This window comes from Pteronotus mesoamericanus, unplaced genomic scaffold, assembly GCF_021234165.1.
Source record: "Pteronotus mesoamericanus isolate MK-2021 breed Mesoamerican mustached bat unplaced genomic scaffold, CSHL_Meso_final contig_182, whole genome shotgun sequence".
Taxonomy (NCBI): Eukaryota; Metazoa; Chordata; class Mammalia; order Chiroptera; family Mormoopidae; genus Pteronotus; species Pteronotus mesoamericanus.
Genome location: NW_026555078.1, coordinates 12,791,339 through 12,809,414, shown reverse-complemented (window position 1 = coordinate 12,809,414; position 18,076 = coordinate 12,791,339). Strand labels below are relative to the sequence as shown.

At 41.1% G+C, this 18,076-nt stretch overlaps 1 pseudogene; it reads right to left on the bottom strand.

Annotated features, from left to right (window-relative positions):
- Nucleotides 1–8,921: 8,921 nt before the first annotated feature.
- Nucleotides 8,922–9,185, bottom strand: LOC129066074 (40S ribosomal protein S27-like; annotated as a pseudogene).
- Between the last annotated feature and the right edge of the window lie 8,891 nt (nt 9,186–18,076).

The window sequence follows — 18,076 nt, the reverse complement described above, 5'->3', positions numbered from 1 at the left end:
AAAGATGAAAACTGTAATCATGAGAATTCAAAATAATAGCAGTTTGAGAACAAATATTCTTAAGTGCTTGAAGTCTTTGGGGAAAATAATGAATTATAACACAGGAGAGGGATTCTTATTTATTCTGAATACCTAAAGGGACAAGGGAAACTTGGTGGAAACAATGCATTCTGTTTTGAACAATACAAAAGTTCCATATCCAAGTGGCAGATTGAGTTCCATCATCTGCCAGCCTTCCTCTTCCAAATTCCTCTAAAGTGACAGTGAAAAGTATAAAATGGGATCAAGACAAAACTGCACTGTGAACAGCACCGACAACAGACCAAATTCTCTGAGGGCCTCTGAAAGACGGACAGCCTGTGGCGCTGAGGTGATAGGTTACTTTAGGCAGGAAAGGCTGCAGCCTAGGACATCCCCATAGAATGAGGATGTGTTCCTCTGTAGGTTCCCAGAGAGACCCAAGCCTGAAAGTCACAAGACTGAGGGGCTAATTAGGGGAATGAATTGCAAGTATATCTCCCTTGGATCCACCCATGCCCTCCCATTCCATTCAGTTAGAACAACTGCCACACCTTAGTGTTGGCCCCAGGCTGAAATCTAGAAACCGATCTTTAAAAATGTGAAGGATCACTGTACGTAGAGCTAAGTTCCTGGTCCAGGGCAGAGGGGAAGGGGCAGGAAACCCAGTCCCCTTTCCCATGTCCTGTTCTCACGTCATAAAAGGAAGCCTGGATATCGCACAGAGGCGTCATCATCAGCCCCACGTCAGAAAAGGTGTGCTGGACAAGAAGACTTATACCACCTGCTCGCATGAACCATCCTCATTCTTCACTCAAAAATATAAATGAACCACAAGAATTACCAGACACTTGGGGAAGATAAACTGCGCATCAAAAGCACACACAAAAAAGGCCAACGTGAACAACAGAACATTTCACCATAAAAAACAAACAAACATAGAGTCCAGAAATAGAGTATTTTTTAAATTCTAATAAGTAGCATCAGAGAAATTTGAGAAAATACAGGGCCCCAAAACAAAAGTGAGCTTCTAGTTTTAAAAATTAGTAATCAAAAATGAAATAGAGTTTTGGTAAATTTAAAATTGAATTGCCAAAGCAAGAGCTTTCATAGAAGGATTGGCAATCAAAGTACAACAGAAGAAATCTCCTAGAATGTTCAACAACTAAAAAACGATGTAAAACATGAGACAAAAGTTGAAAGCTATGGAGGATTATTCTCGAAGCACGTTATCTATCTGAGACGTTCTAGAGAAAATGTAGAAAACACAATAATCAAGACAACAGAAGAAAAAGACATACTCCTTGAGTTGACAAAATTGGTAGTGTCTCCTTCATGCAAAGGGGGGTGAATGAAAAGCACTCCCTTGTAAAACAGTTCCCATATGCGGATGCTGACGACAGTGATGGTGGTGGCCAGGAGGAAAGGGCAGGGACGGCTGGGAGGAGGCGGCGGAGGGGAGGAAAAGGGGCGTCTGCAATAGTGCCCACGATAAAAATCAAGGAACAAAATAAACCAGTTCTTAAAAAATGTCAGAACACCAAAAGTAAAGGGAGATCTAAAATGCTCAAGAGAGTAGCAAGCAAGCAAGCATACTCAGGCACTGGAAAGGGTACACAGACTGAACTTTACCTTTGCGTTCACAACGCTGTTTACTACATGACAATGGAGCACATTTTGAATGCCTTAGGGAAAAAATATTTGAAATACAAGATCCTATACCCAGCCAAATTATCATCCAAGTATAAGGGTGAAATAATAACATGTTTATATATGTATGTAAGTACTTGGAAAGCTTACTTTGTCACACAAATACTCAAAACTTAGAAATAAGCAAAAAGATAAATGGGTGTTTTGTGGGTTTGTTCTCATTTTTTGGTCCAGCGCTGGGCTTGAGCTCCTGTTGCCTTGGGTTATTTTTCAGCTCTGTAAGAACAGGTTTAACTCCTCCAGAGGATTTTTACCTGATAAAGAGTCAAAGAACTTCTGTACCATTTATGGCCCCATCAGACAGTAACCAGTTTGTATTTAACCCAGCAGTCTAATCCTCACACTTGTAAATTGCTTATCTATACTTAGCTTCTGAAGTGCTTTCTGGAACACTTTTGATGGTTTCTTCATTAAGTTATAAGTTGAATAAAATCTTTGACAAATGTTTATTGTATATTTGCATGAGAGTCATTTCTTTCAAGTTCCCCATATTCCCCTTTCTAAAAAATTACTTGAGATCGTACTTCAGATCAAATATAATTTCCTTCTCAGTGAACGCTCACACACTACTAGTTTTATAATTAATAATATTTGTAAGCCATACTACTGTAAATACTGTTGGTCTTTCATTTTTAAACCAAATTGTGTGACATACTCACCAATGGAGCGATATCACAGACCCTAACAAGCCACAGGATTCAGGAGCAAGATGGGGACACAGAGACAGACAGAACATGGTCAAAGGGCTAATTTCCTTCCTTACACTGGAGGAAGAGAAGGGAGGCTCTCACAGTTAACAGAATAAGAACGGAAGTTTGTTTTCTATGGTTACAAAGTCGACCAGTTGAAAAAGTTAAAATTAGTACCGGCAAAAAATTTTTAAGCTGGGAACTAGGAGATGATGTTAAATCAACTCATTTCCTAGTCATCATTATATGCATCCCAAAATATATTGTCTAAATATCTACAATTCAAAAAATAGGTACATCAATATATAACTGAGTTACAGTACAAACCATAGGAAAGAAAGAAAATGGCTAGAAGTGATTTTCTCTGGAGACTGGGACTATGGATCGATTGGCATTTTGGACAGAATTGTGTCCCAGTCCAATTCACACGTCGGAGTCCTAACCTCTACTAGGACTATGTTTGGAGATAGGGCCTTTATGGAGGTAATTAGGTTAAATGAGGTCCTAATAGTGAGGCCCTAATTCCACAGGACTAATGTCCTTAAAAGAAGAGGAAGAGACACCAGAGACTCTCTCCATCCATGCATAGAGAAAAGTCATGTGAGGACATGGCAAGAAGGTGGCCGTCGGCCAGCCGGCAAGTTTCTGGTGTCCTTTACCAGAAACTGAATCTGCCAGCATGTCCACCTTGGACGTCCAGCCTCCAGAAATGTGGGAAAATGAGTATCTGTTGTTCAAAGCACCCAGTTGGTGGTACTTTGTTATGGCCGCCCAAGCAGAGTGATATAGATGGAAACTTTTCCAAAGGCGCTCTTGTGTACTAGTGATGTTTTTTTATCATGTAGATTTTTTTTTTTTACAATACTCGAATGGAAATTATTATATTAGGCTTTAAGGTAATTGACAATTGCAAATGTGGCATTTAAGGAAAGGAGGAGAATAGATTTACCAGATAACAGACTACTATGTCTTGGAGCGATAACAGGGGGAGGCAGATATCACATTGAAGGCAACTTGAACAGTTATTTGGCCAATATAAAATTTAGATTCTTAGAATGCACTAAATCTAAGCCAGTGAGTTTTAAAGTGCTTACTCTGTGACAACATCTGGTAAACGAAACACAAGAAGGTAAAACCTCTTTATAATTTATTCTATTGTACAACCTAATCATATTAAATCAGAATTTTTGTTTCTCATATATGAGAGGGGACCCCAGAAAACTGGATATTTATAAAAAATTGTGTATTTATTCTTACTTGTTTCACCTTTAGTCACCTTCAAAGTATTCTCCTTTTGATGCAATACACTTATCAACACTTTTTTTCTACGGCTCAAAACAGCTTTTGAACACATCGATTTTGATGCCTTTTAGTGCTTCTGCCATTTTTTGTTTCAGCTCTTCCATGTTGGCAAAATGTTTCCCTTTGAGGACTGTTTTCATCCTGGGAAACAAAAAAAAGGTACTCGGGGCACGGAGTGATGAATAGGGAGTGGGGGGTATGGGGGTCATGACGTTTTTGGTCAAACCACTGAACACTCAGCGTGGTGTGGGCAGATGCACTCATAAATCACCCATCATGAAACGGGCACATTGAGATTCTTCAAAAAAAATTCACTGAAGCCAAACGCAGCCTCTCACAAGAACACCAGCTGGTACACTGATACAGATGGGTTCCTAGAACACTCACTTAGTCGGGGAAGACTGAACTGCAAGGGGCCTGCCCTCCAGAAGATAATTCCAGGTTTTGGGGGTTTCCCCTAGTATACTTTGGGAGACGGCATAATTTACAGTCAAAAACAGCATTATAGATCTGCCCATTACCTGGGAAGTAATATTTTCACAAAAGCTTATTTATAAGGTATTCCTGTGGCTCAGTTTTCTTTCACCACAGGATTGTAATTTAAGGACTAACCCCAAAGAGAGTTGCAAAAGAGTCTGAAAGAGCCTCAGCTCTCTAGGAGGATTTTCAAGTTTCTTAGCAAGGACCATACTAAATAGATGACATAAAAGTTTGAGAAAAACAAGACTAGTATAGTGTCATCCCTGGTTTTTTGTTTTTTTGTTTTGTTTTTTTTTAAAAACAACAAATCCCAGGCTTAAATTTTATTACATCCCACTTAAGTTCCCCCAGACAGTATGTGAGAAACCGTTCTGGAATGACAGCAGAAAAAATTAAATATTGTCATTCTAGATATTGGCAAATGATTTGTGTATCTGTGGGAATATGGTGTTCCTAGGATTTGTTGTTAATAACAAATAGAACCATTTCATTATTCACTCTCAACTATTTGTCTGATTTCTCAAACTGTTCCTTAAGTACCTGCACAGCAGAAGTAGGGGAAGTATTAATAGTTTCAGCAAATGTTGGAGAAATGAGATCCCCTGACCAACGGATGCCACTGCCCAGATGAAAGAGGAGATGCCTGACATCATACCTGTTTTCACCATCTGCAGGCCAGCGCGGAGAGAGGGAAAAAGTGAGCACACGCCTCTGGCCCAGAGATCCAAGGCGCTACTTGATGTCATTTTAATGAGTTCAGCTGAGCCACTAGTGGGAGCACTGCTTGGAAAGTAAAAAGTATTTTCTTCTGCATCTTTAACTGTTTGACCATCCAGCCTATGTGGTACCAATGAGTCACCTCCAAACCCACACACCCTGTCTACCATACAGAAGACCCTCGCCCTACAGCAATGCTTCCATCCTGCCCTGGCTCCAATACCCCCTCTCTATTAAGCATTCATGTAATTCTCTCTCTCTCGGAATCCTGAAAGTGACAATACCACGCCCCTCATGGCACCATAAAAAAGGGGAAAGGGGCCAATGTGGTTGATGCTGCATCTAGGATATATTCAGAAACTTCTCAAAAATCATCTTCACAGACCAGCAAAGGAAATGTTGAGAAGGTGCAGAGTATAGTAGCAGGAATGGTGCAATGGTTCCAGAGCAGAGATGGTAATTGTATGTGAGAAAGAAACCTGTGGCTGGTGCTTCTTATCATGTGTCCCAGAGAGCTGAAAAGGAAATACAGGGGCTAATAATTTCATACTACATGGCTGCCTCTTAATTAGTATTGTCCACTATGTCTAGGGAAAGATTCCTTAACTTTTGATGTGTTAATAACAACCACAACAAAATCAGTGGTTGGAAGATATGTCCAGAAGCATCTAATCCACTCAACTTGCTTTAAGGTTTTATTGAGTGAACCTTCTCAAAAATGCCTAAATCGATCCTCAGCTTTGTCTTGCACAAAGTACTCTTATGTACTAAGAGATGTCTTCCTTTAAATGATAATTAATTGAAAAACAAAATTCAATTCATTCATTTATTCAAAGAATGAGTTTAGGGAGACACCAACAGGCTGGAAAATAAGATTACTAATGGTCTTAATCCCACAGAGATGTTTGGAGACTTTTTTGGAGATTTTGATAAATCTCAGCTCATCCTGATAACTGTTTCTCTGACTTTGGCTTTCCAGTGACAAAGCTCCCTGACAGTTGTCAGCTAAGTGTTCAATGGAAACTTGGAAGTTGACACTCACTGATTGGTTTTCTTTGTAGACTGTATTTTCTCTGGCTGTGTCTGCTCTGAATTAACTAACAGGGAAGGAGGGGGCACAGTGAAGAAATTGGTATTGACCTTAACATACAGACATATTTTTCAAGGAAAGAAATCACCATCAACTTTGTTGATAACATAATTACTGGTAAGTGAGGCTAATGCTGCTAGCTCTATGGCCAATGAAATAATAACAAATGCTTCTATTAGAGGAAAATTTCATGAAGAGGAAAATAAAGCACCAGCTCAGCTTCTTTATCAAAATTGGGTCATACAATTTATCACAAAAGATAAAGTGATAAAATAAAAAGAAAAAGTGATAAAAGAAAAATTTAGAAATTCTGAAGTGGCAAATGAAATTGACAATCAAATATCAAAAAGTTTTACAGGTACTTATTCTAATTAAATTAGAGCATTTGTATGGCATATTGTAAACCTGGTTTAATTATAGACAAGGATGCCAATTTTCTAATAAATGGAGTATAGATTTTCGTTTTTGAGTTAAATAAAATTACCGTACTTTGGATTCTCCTCTACTGTTACCTGCTCAGCCTAGAAACATGGCATTGTTTTTTCCCATGTTAAAAAAACAAATCTCCTCTTGACTCCACTTCTCCCTACTTTCTTTGTTTCCTTCCACCCATCCTACCCACCCCCCACCCCAGCTCCTTTGTCACAAAACTAGGGAAAAAAAAGAGTTGTCCTTACTAACCACTGCAAATTGCTTCCCTCCCATTCTCTATTAAATCACTAGCTAGGCTTCCATTCTGCAGCTCCATGGAAACTTACGGAATTAAGGTCATCTGTGAGCCCTTGTTGCTAAATTCAATAGCCATATTTCTGTCCTCATCTTATGTGACCCATCACAAGTACTTGATACATTTTTCACTCTCTGTACTCTTTCTTCCCTTTGCTTCCAAGCAAAGCACCACATTCACCTCACTCGCCTCTCCATTTCAATGGCTTTTGCTGCCTTCTCTCCTTGTTAGATCTTGGTTCTTCTGCCTCTTCTACCAACACTTGTTCCCTAGGTGATTTCATGCAGGCTATGAATGCTATGTCTTTGTGATCATTCCCAAAAGCATATCTCATTATCAGACCTTTCTCCAAACCTCAAACTTGTGTTTCCATCTACCTCCTTAGCATCCCCCCTTTGATGTCTCCAAGTCAGCATGTCCAAAACTAAACTCCCAACCTTCTACCCCAAAACCCACTTCACCTCCAGCCTTCTGTCTCTCCTGCCTAAGGCAGTGTGTACTCCAAGGTGCTCAGACCAAACTCGCGATGTCTTCCTTGATTCTTCTCTCTCTCACGCCCCACATCCAAACCATCAAGCCTTTCTGGCTTAACCTCCCAAATATGTTAAGAACATGGCCACTCCTTAGACCATTACTGCAATCATCTTGGTCTGGATTACCATCACCTCTCTTCCCTGGGCTACTAAATGGTCTCCGTTGTTCTTCCTTTGTCCCTTTACTGTCTATTTAAGGGGTTGACAAACTACAATCTGTTGGCCAAATTGAGCCTATGTCAGGTTTTGTACCTCCTAAGAACTACACGATCAAAGAAATCAAAAGGAGAAGAGCATTTTGAGGCACATAAAAATTATACCAAATTCAGATGTTGAAGTCCATAAATAAAAGTTTTAATAAAACATAGCCACATTCATTCATTTAGATACTGGCTACTTCTGTGCTACAACAGCAGAGCTGAATCACTGTGAGATAAAATGCACAGCCCACAGAGCCTAAAATATCTAGTCTTCAGCTCTTTATAGAGTAATTTGCCAACCTCTGATATACTCTCAACAGACCAGCTAGAGTGGTTGTCTTAAAACTTAAGTCAGTTCAGGTCATCACTCTGCACAACGTCTCTTAAATGGCTCTCCAGTTCTCTCAAAGCAAAAGCTGAAGTCCTCACAGTAGCCAACACGGTCCATATGATCTGGCCCTGATCGCCTTACTGTTTTCAGTTCCTATTAACTCTCCTCCTGCTCACTTTGTTCCCACTGCTCTGCCTTCCTGCTATTCCTTGATCATGCCAACAGGCTCCTTAACCAGATCCTTGGCATTGGCTCATCACAGCCTGGACTACATTTCCTCCAGATAGTTCTATGGAGACATCCCTCGCCTCCATCAAGCCTTTGCCCAAGTGACATCTTTTTAGTGAGTCCTGTACTGACCACCCTACTTAATATTCTAACTTGTTTCATGTTGTAATCATGATCCCCCTTAACCTGCTCTACTTTCTTTTATTGCACTTATCACCTCTAAACATACTGTATAATTCACTTATTTATCATGTTATTATGAACATAATAGAACAGAGGCTCCACAAAGACAGACATTTTTGTTGGTTTTTATTCACTGGTCTATCCAAAAACTCTAGAAAAATCCCTGGCATCTTGTAGATGCTCAATAAATATTTTTTGAATTTAAATAGCTTTTCCACTATATTATGTTCATATCTATATCACAGGCATGATGCTGAGCCCTTAAAACACATCCTCCTGAATATAACAGCATATCAGAACAGCTTAACTATTTGGCAATTATCTGTTTTACAGTATATTTAGGCATCCTCTGTGGTTAAAAGTTAGAGATGGCTTTATATATTCTTAGTAACTATGAGAAAAGTTTCCACAACACACCCTTTCCTCTGTAAGAAGTCCATCTTTTGAGGCCTCAGTCTTACAGGAAGGATGCACTTGGGGTCACAAAGCTCAAACCCCTGAAGATTACTGAGATTCAGTCTAAGCTTCCCTTTTAAAAACCTAGTGTACCAGTCATCCACATCCAATAAGAAGCATTTGAATGGAATTTTTTTGACTCAACTCATGCAATTGTTGAGTACTTACTACATGCAAGATATGTAAATCAGACATTTTTTTTGTATGCAAAATGTGTTTATTGGAATTGTTCCTACTCCTCTTGATTTGGGGTGCTTTTAATGCTGCTTCCTTCTGAAGGAGCATCTTTCTACAAACCTTGCTTTTCCACCCATAGGCCAAAGAGGATCATGGGGCAGTCAACACACAAAACTACCAGTCAAGCATGGCTAAGGATGGTGGTGACTTCACAGCATCCTGGGCATTTCACATCCAGGAAGTCAGGAACTGGGGCTCTGCACCAGGCGCTTCTGCTTGCATTTCTTTTTCTCTTCTTCTGGAGAGGGATGAAGGACATCCTTAGTGAGAGGTGTGGTGTCATGGGGAGGAAGTCACTGCCAAAAGGGCAGAGATTTGTTTTTTAACTACATCCCAGTCTTTAAAAAACTAAACATCTAGAGAGGGAGACAGATGTGTTCACAGCAATATAAAAATCATTACAAAGAATTTCTGAATGTTAGCATAGAACAGTGCTACCCAAAAGAAATATAAGACACATCACCACATCATTGTAAATTTTCTAGTAGTCGCATTAAAGAAAGGTAAAAGAAACAGGTAAAATTACTTTCAATAACATACTTTATTATATTACTTATTATCATTATACTTAACCTAACATATACAAAATATCATTTTGACACAAAATCAATATAAAAATTATTGAGACAGTTTATGTTCTTTTTTTCTTATTACTAAGTCTTCAAAACTCAGTGTGTACTTAGGGCACTTTGAATTTTGGAAACTAAGTTTTCTTCATAAAAAATTGATCTCATGAAATGTATGGTTGAAAAGACGGATTTGCATACCCACATTGTTCTAAAAGGACATAATATTTTACTCATAACCAAATTAGTACTGGTTTTTTAACTTGAAATTCAGTTATCATATTTTGCCAAGTATAATGAGCATCCACATTTCTGTGTGCACTATACACAGGATTATTATACCCATGCACAATAGACATCTTTCTTTCCCCCCCTCAAAAATTTAGGCAAAAAAAGGTGCACATTATACATGGCAAAATATGGTAATTAAAATATAAAATTCTGGTTTTGAGTTGCACTAGCCACATTTCAGGTGTGCAACAGCCACATGTGGTTAATGGCTCCCACACTGGACAGAACGGGCTTATAGCAGGGATTGCCAACTTTCCCTGTAAAGGAGGTCTCCTTTTATAAAGATTCCCTCAAACTTACCCATCACTCTATAAAGAGTCTGTTTATTAAATTCTTAGCTAATCTCTTTGTGTGGGCTGTCTGTTTCCTGCCAGCATCTTCACTGATTTAGGTAGATTAAAGCCAGATCATGGAGATTCTTCTGTGCCTCACTGCAAAGCTTGACCTCTATTCAGCAGACAATGGAGAACATCAAAGATCTTCACACTCTTTGTGAAGAGTTGTATGGGCTGCGTATTGTACTATACAACCATATGCGGAAGCTCTTCCTCTTAAGAAAGGGGCGACAGGGCTAAGGAGAATACAAAGAGGTAGGTTGGCCGGAGAGCCATTTCAAGCAGCATGAACACGATGGTGTCATCCACAGCCCCGGTTATCATGGCACACACTACTAACATTCGGAGGCGTTAAGAGCAGTTTGTCAGTTTTAAACAGAGACTGTTACGGCCACTTAACTCTGAGTTAAGCAGTTCATATTCACTCCAGTGTTCCAGAGTTCAGTTCATGGCGGCACTTCTGGCTCAGCAACCAGTTGTAGCTCAAGGTTCCTGCTTCACCATTTCCTGATATTAGCCTGTGTGGTGGTTGTGGGAACCAGATAACCAAGTATAAGAACGACTAGACATTTCCTTCAAAGTATTAAATCCACATCCTCTGACAAGTGATACTTTACAGCAGTGTTCCCGAAACAGGTTCATACCGCGGCTCACTGAGAATATAGTTGTACTGCATGCACACTAGGTAAACGGATGAGGCTGCTCTCAGCCAGAGGAGACCAATAGAGGCTCTGGTTACCCCAAACCTCAGTCAGCAGCCCTGAAGGTTAAGTGGTTCAACACTGAGGCACCCCAACAGCACACCCGAGACACACTAGTTAATACAGCTCTAACTCAGAGCGCCAACTCCACCTGCACAAGAGCCTCCTCTCCGGGGGCCCTCATGCAAGGCGTTTGATCTCATCACAGACACAGGACTCCTCCCTTGATCCTCTGAAGCACAGCCAGGGCCACGGCTAGCCCACAGGGGACATTGACACAAATTAGAAAAAGGTGCCCTTGCTCTCGATGGACATTGCCCAGCACCAGTGTGTGACAGCAGCCAGTCCAGATCAGGAATATTTAAATAAGGTTTTATTAAAAACTCATGGGACTATGGAAATAAGAAGTGACATCACTCAATCAATGGCCTTACGCAATGCTGCTTACTCATGCTTATCTCAACTTGGGGCCCACAAGAAGGCCTTCCTCCTCACCTTGTTGGGGAACTTACTAGCTCTCCTGCCACTCACTCTGTCCTTGCAACACTTTTAGCTAGGAAATTGACTGTCTGGTCCTATTGACTGGCTCTTTTCTAGGTAACTTGAACTCCTATGAAAGCCACATTCGCATAGCAAATATTATAATACATTTTCAGCCTCCAATGTTGTGCTGAGCTTTAGGATCTATCTTGATGATACCCAAGATCTCATGGAAGCTGGGCCAGTTATGTGATCTTTCTTGAAGCCTCCACTCCTATTTCTAAATCTGGGCCACCAAGTAGATAGGCTAATCCCATTAATCCAATAGTGTAATCCACTAATCATAATGTATAATATCAACTCCCTTATGGAAATCAACCCTCTGCCATCCAAGACTGACAATAGAAAAGACGAGGAGAGAAAGAATAGAAGTTGAAGCTTTAGAGGTTGGGTACCCTCTCTTGTGGAAGGCCTTGCTCCTTGGCCAATATAAATTGAGGCTTGATTTTATTAGGGAATTGACAGAGAAGTTTAGTTTTTACTTTGTATAAAGTAAGCATAAGAGGGTTTCCCATGAGTCAAATATACACTGGGATCAAAAGGACCCTTGATTAATTACATGTCGGATTTGTGTTCATCTAAGTTCCCATGTGTGTCCTAGGTAACTCCAGTTGCTGGACAGATGGGCTCTTCAATAGCAGCCCAAAATGAATCTGGCAGACTGAGCCTCGAGAGTTAAAAAGTGGCAAGTGGTGAGCTTCTTTCCAAGTGTGGGGAAGGTTAAGATGACCTAAAACCAAAGCTCCTCTGTTACTTGCCAGATATGAATGACCTTTCTGTGAGGAATACAAGAGAACCTTAGTGAAACACACCTGCGTCACTACACTCAGCCAGTCTGTCAGTCAGATCAGTGGGTGAGGTCAAGAACTTGCCAAACTGAAGGGTCATTGTCAACTAGTGGAACAAAGAAAAGGAGAAGAAGGAGGAGGAAGAAAATTAAGTACTTTTGAGCTGAGACATGAAGCACAATTCCTACCTAGAGCTGCTTGAAAGTATGCTTCTCTCCTTCCCTCTTGCCAAAGAATTGGGGCCTCTCAATGTACTCACCGCTGACTGGCGTCAGACACCAAATTCTCACCAGGACAGCATTCCCTTCCTCGAAAGGTTGTACCACTGAGGCACAAGAAAGGCACCTCTCCTTGGCTGTCCCCAAGAGTGACCGACAGGTGTCCTGTGCCTCTCACCCTTAGGTGTTGTTTTCTCAACCAACAGATTATGGTAAAGGCTAATAGTGCTGCTGCTGATTCACGACCAGGGAATAAAAAACCACTGCCCAACAATGTGTAGGCCTGAACTTTGGTTCTGTTCTTTATTGCTGAAGCCCACTTTTTGACATCTGAAACTCATTGCAGTGCTTCAGAATTAAAGGGCCATCCATTTATTTCCTATTTCCTAGCCACAGCCCCAATACAGTAGAGGTTGTGACATCAGTCTTTATAGGGTCACATTCCTGAAAGTGACTCCCTTGTCCGTCAGTGTCTTTAAGGAGATGGCAGCAGTGAAAAGACTCACCATTCCTGTTAAATGAATTATGCCACCTCCTCCTGCTATCTCCCTTGCAGAACCAAAGACAGTCCATTTTCTGTTTTAAATAACAATATTTCCCTTCCTGCTGCAGAGAATGATCCTTGCTCTCCAGTGGAAGCGAGGCTCATACAAACCGCCAGGCCTATACTAAGTGCTGGTAGGGATACTGTGACTGCTATGACTTTTGACTGACATTATTCCCACCCCTTTCCTTTTGGAAATAGTAATTTTTTTAATGGAAATAAATCCTGTTATCCTCTGCTTTAATCTCTCCAATATACAGACTCTCATTGTACTCAGAATATAACCCAATGTCTTTAGCACCAGGGCCTACTTTCTAGCCCTTTCCTTCTCCAACCTCATCTTCTGTCACTCTTCCTCCTGTTTATGACACTCCAGACGTACTGGTCTTCCTTCAATGCTTTCATTCAAGAAATACGTATTGAGCCCTGACTGGTGTGGCTCTGTGGGTTGGGCGTTGTCTGGCAAGCCAAGGGGTCGCCAGTTCGATTCCTGGTCAGGGCACATGCCTGGGGTCCTCAGTTGGGGGCGTGCAAGAGGCAGGCGATCGATGTTTCTCATGCATATAGGTGTTTCTCTCCCTCTCTTTCTCCCTCCTTCCCCTCTCTAAAATTAACAAAACAAAACAAAACAAGGCAGAAGATTGGAGTTATGCAGCCATAGGTCAAAAAAATGCCTAAGCCAAGGAAGAGTTCTCCCCCTAGAGCCTTCAGAAGGAACACAGCCCTGCTAACACCTTGACTTCAAACTTCTCACCTCCAGATCTGTGGGGATAAACTTCTGTTATTTTAAGGCACCTGGTTGGTGGTAAATTGCTACGGCGGCCCTAGGAGCCTAATACACTAGCCCATGTCACGCTTACTCTGTGCCAGTCCCTGCGCCAGGCACTTGGCATTCATTTTCTCCTTTACTCATGGGAAAACACCCTTGCAAGGAAGTTCCTGCTCTCCCCCTTAGTGGGACGAAGGGTTTAAAGCCTTGCCCAAAGGCTGTGGGGGACAGGTGAAACCTATATCCAAACTCAGATCTAGCCAGCCCTGAAGCCCATGCTCTCTCCACCAGGCCACTCCTTCTGCATTCACCGCAGTGTGTTCAGCCATTAAAGAATAGGGCCTGATCCCGATGTCCTGTTTTGAGCGTATTTGACACGCAGAGCCTTTCATTTTGTTAACTCCTCCTCCTCCCTTATATGATACAATCATTTTTAATAATAGTCATAAAATGAAATGAAATGTTTATGAACTAAAATTTGTATTTGCCAAATAACTGCACGTCACAATTTGCACTCTTTCATTCTTTTATATTTAAGCACCAATAAAAATTTTCAGCGGTCACATCCAAGGACATAATTAAATAACTAAATTCTGTTCCTTTCTTTACAATTGTACTCCAACTATTTCTTTCTAATCTCTGTTTAAACACAGAAATATATACTACCTAAAGGGTTGGTTGCATGAGCTGAGCCCGAAAGGAGTGTGAACAATCCTGAACCCACGGACTCTTGAAATCAATGAGCATGGCTGTGACCGGAGCATTGGGGTCTAACTGTGTAACTGAGAGTTGTTCAAATTAACTTCCATATTGAATACAGTGTGTATTCGAAGACATGTATATTTTTTATCACGGTAAAAACACATAGCATAAAATATATCATCTTAACCATTTTTAAGCATACAGTTCTGTAGTGTTTTAAGTATATTCACACTGTTGTGTACCTAAGTTCCAGTACTTTTCATCTTGCAAAACTGAAACTATCGATTAAGTAATTCCCATTTCCCCTGACCTCCCACATCTGGCACCCACCATTCTACTTTCTGTGTCTATGAATTGGACTACTTTTGATACCTCACAGCAGTGGAATCATGCAGTCTTTGTATATTTGTGACTGATGTATTTCCTTTACATGAAATGTAGAAAATGTAAAAATGTTTTAAAAAAATATATGTAATATAAGTGAAGCTAACAAATATATTAAAACTCAACATGAATTGTGGCATTTAGGCCAATTAAGACTTATACCAAAAAATATTTCTTGTAGGAAGCATGTTATCATTGACCTTGTTTAGGATTGCTGGTGCATGATAAGAATGAGAACACACTGAATTTAATCAGCTTCATTATGGTGTTCAAACTCTCTGTCCATAGGTCTCCGTTTCTTGACTGCCCTGCTGCAAGGTATGCCAAGGACAGCCGCGTGCAACAGCTCTCCCTGAAGACAGTCCAGGAGACAAGAGCTTTTATGCCCATATGCTTCAATTAAAAAAGGAAAGAGGGGCTTTTCAATGATCGCAGGGCCTCAGCCTGTGGGTCTCTACTTTCGTGCTGCACTTTGCTATGGAACTCTCAAAGTCCAGGGCCACTTCGATTGCATTAGGGAGCTCTCTTAGGAATGAACTTCCAGAAGACAAGTGGTGTGAGCAGAGGACAGACAACCCTCCTTCAGGCAAACAGAGTTTTTTTCCTGAAAACGCACTCTTTTCCTTTTACTCATTTAACTTTGCACTCTTCATAGAAGGGGCCAAGGTATAATTGACCACTTTGCTGATCCCCAAGTCGGCACAGAACCATTCTCCTGAATGACCCCGCATGGTGCATTTATTTGTCTGTCTTTTCAGAATGGTGAGTACAGACAGTGAAGAGTCAGGTGGTCCCAGCATGGCTCCTCTGAACGGATACAGGAGACCAGGCTGCTGCAAGGACCACGGCCTCTGTCAACAGGTAGAGAGCTAAGGTGGAAACCATTTGTTCCTGCAATCCAATGGGTGAGGGAGACCTATCTTGTCTTAACTACAGCCTTGACTTCATTCTACCAACCGGCCCAAGCTTCACTATTGTTTCACTGTATGATCATAGGCAAATTACTTGACCTCCATAAAGTGCAGTCAAGTTTATCCTGCAGAAGGAAGATAAAAATAAGCACTCTCAAGGCTATTGTGAGAATTAAAAGATCAGGCAAAGCATTTGGCACTCAAGAAACATTCACTCCTAGTCTCCTTCCCTTCAACACAACCTGTATTTCCAAACTTTTCTTCTGCCCCACTAAGAGCTGTGACTATAAAATCTGCCAGAAACCTTCTCCTTCCATTTTAAATGCCCCCCTTATTTGAGAACGAGAACTCCTCACACAAGATCTGATTGCAGGAAGTAGAATTCTATGGGGAGGCTCCAGAATATACAGAACATGTTGAAAAGAAGGCTTTAAGAGCATGAAAATAACTTCAGTACATGACACAGACAGTTCTTACAATGTAGGACATATAAACTAAGCACCATCTCAGGATAGGGCATGGGGTCCTGATATATGTTTACACCAGAGAAAGAAAAGGAGTGGGAAGTTTTGGAGTTGAAGAGCCCAATGCAGGCAGATTTGTGCTAGAACAGGCTTGGGGAGACATCGGTCCTTCAGCTCCTACCAATGGGCCTCTGGTGGCCTCACCCAGGGAAGCCCCAACTTGACCAACAGGAAGCAGCTGTGCCAGGGATGAGGCAGCTCGACTTGACTCTGCCAACTCTCCCAACCAGCCACTCCACCAAGATGGTACTGGGCTGGATTTCCGATCTAGCTGTCACGGTACTCATAGTAGGTACTCAATACATGAGTGCCACAATAAATAAAGAACCAAAATGTAGTCGAAACTCTATGCTCAAGGATAGTCAGTCATCCAACCACAATTGTAATTGATACTAATAAATAATAATATTAATAATAATAATGTAAAGACACTGTTATTTTATGTATCCAATGAAGATTATAGGGTATGAACTAATAGGAAGACAGAGTTAATGTGAAGGTAGAGGACTCCCTGCGAGAAAAAGGTGATTCTTAAGACATGTCTCATTGTTTCCACAGTTTTGCTGAATCAAACCTTGTTTACCCTAGGTTACCAACAGATAAATGTGGCAGTATTTAAATACCGTACAGATGTGCAACCAAGCACGAACCTTCCTGCTGTTGAGCCATGGAACAGGCTGATTTGCATGATTAATATTTTCATCTTTATTACTCAATACTCAAAGTGGCTCAGTCCTAGGGGAACTGAGCTGTGCTATCAAGGGTTCTAGGTTGCAAACAACTGAAACAGATTCTGGCTGACATAAGCAGAAATGGATGGATTGGGAGGACAGAGTATACTGCCAATCAACGGGAAGCTAGAAAGCCAGCCTCAGGCAGGAATCAGGCAAGGGCAGGCAAAACCACAGCCCTGCTCTAGCAAAAGGCTGCCACTGTCACCCCCGCCCAGACAGTCATGGTCACAGGCTGGGTTTCAACTTCATTACAACTTCATTCCATGCCCTCAAATTCAAAGTCCTCTGATTTGAAAATTTACTACAAAGATACAATAACTAAAAGTGTGGCATGGAATAAAGACAAAATATGTATCAATGGGATAGAGAGTCCAGAAATAAACCCTCACATGCATGGTCATTTAAAACAAAATTTTTTCTTTTATTGATGCCAGAGAGAGGGGAGGGGAGGGAGAAAGAGAAGAGAGAGGCATCAACGTGTGAGAGAAACATCCATCAGTTGCTTCTCCTATGCGCCCCAACCAGGGACCTGGCTTGTAACACGTGCATGTTCCCTGACTGGGAATCAAAGCGGTGACCTTTCACTTTGCAGGATGACACCCAATCAACAGAGTCATGCCAGTCAGGGCTACAATTTACTCTTATTCTGATAAGGCAACAAGGCTTTCAGCGGCTTCTCACTGATAAGTGTCCCTCAAAAAAAAAAAAAAAAAAAAAATTAAAAAAGCCCAGAAAGGTCTAGACTTCAAATTGAATGGTATCTTTTTTTATGAATCATTTTGCATTTGTTCTCAAAACCAAGAGGAGGGGTTGACAGGCTGCCACATGGGACCGCAGACTCAGTGCCAAAGAAAACATGCAGTTAGCATCCATACGTAGGCTGGGCGTCGGAGAAGGAGAAGAGCTATCCTTGTGTTGCAACCAAGTGCAAAAAACAGCCATCGTGTACCATTAAAACAGACTCAAGAAAACATGGCAATGAAACATCACCGCCTGCAGGCTGCCAGCCTTAAGAAATAAGAAGGGAATTCATCCAGGCATCAGGAGACCATCTGTCTATTTATTATTAGTTGCACAACACTAGTTGGCCAACCTGCATCACTTCTTTGGGTTTTAAAGCCCTCAACTATAAAATAGGAAGATCAAACCAGAAGAACCCGAAGGCCTA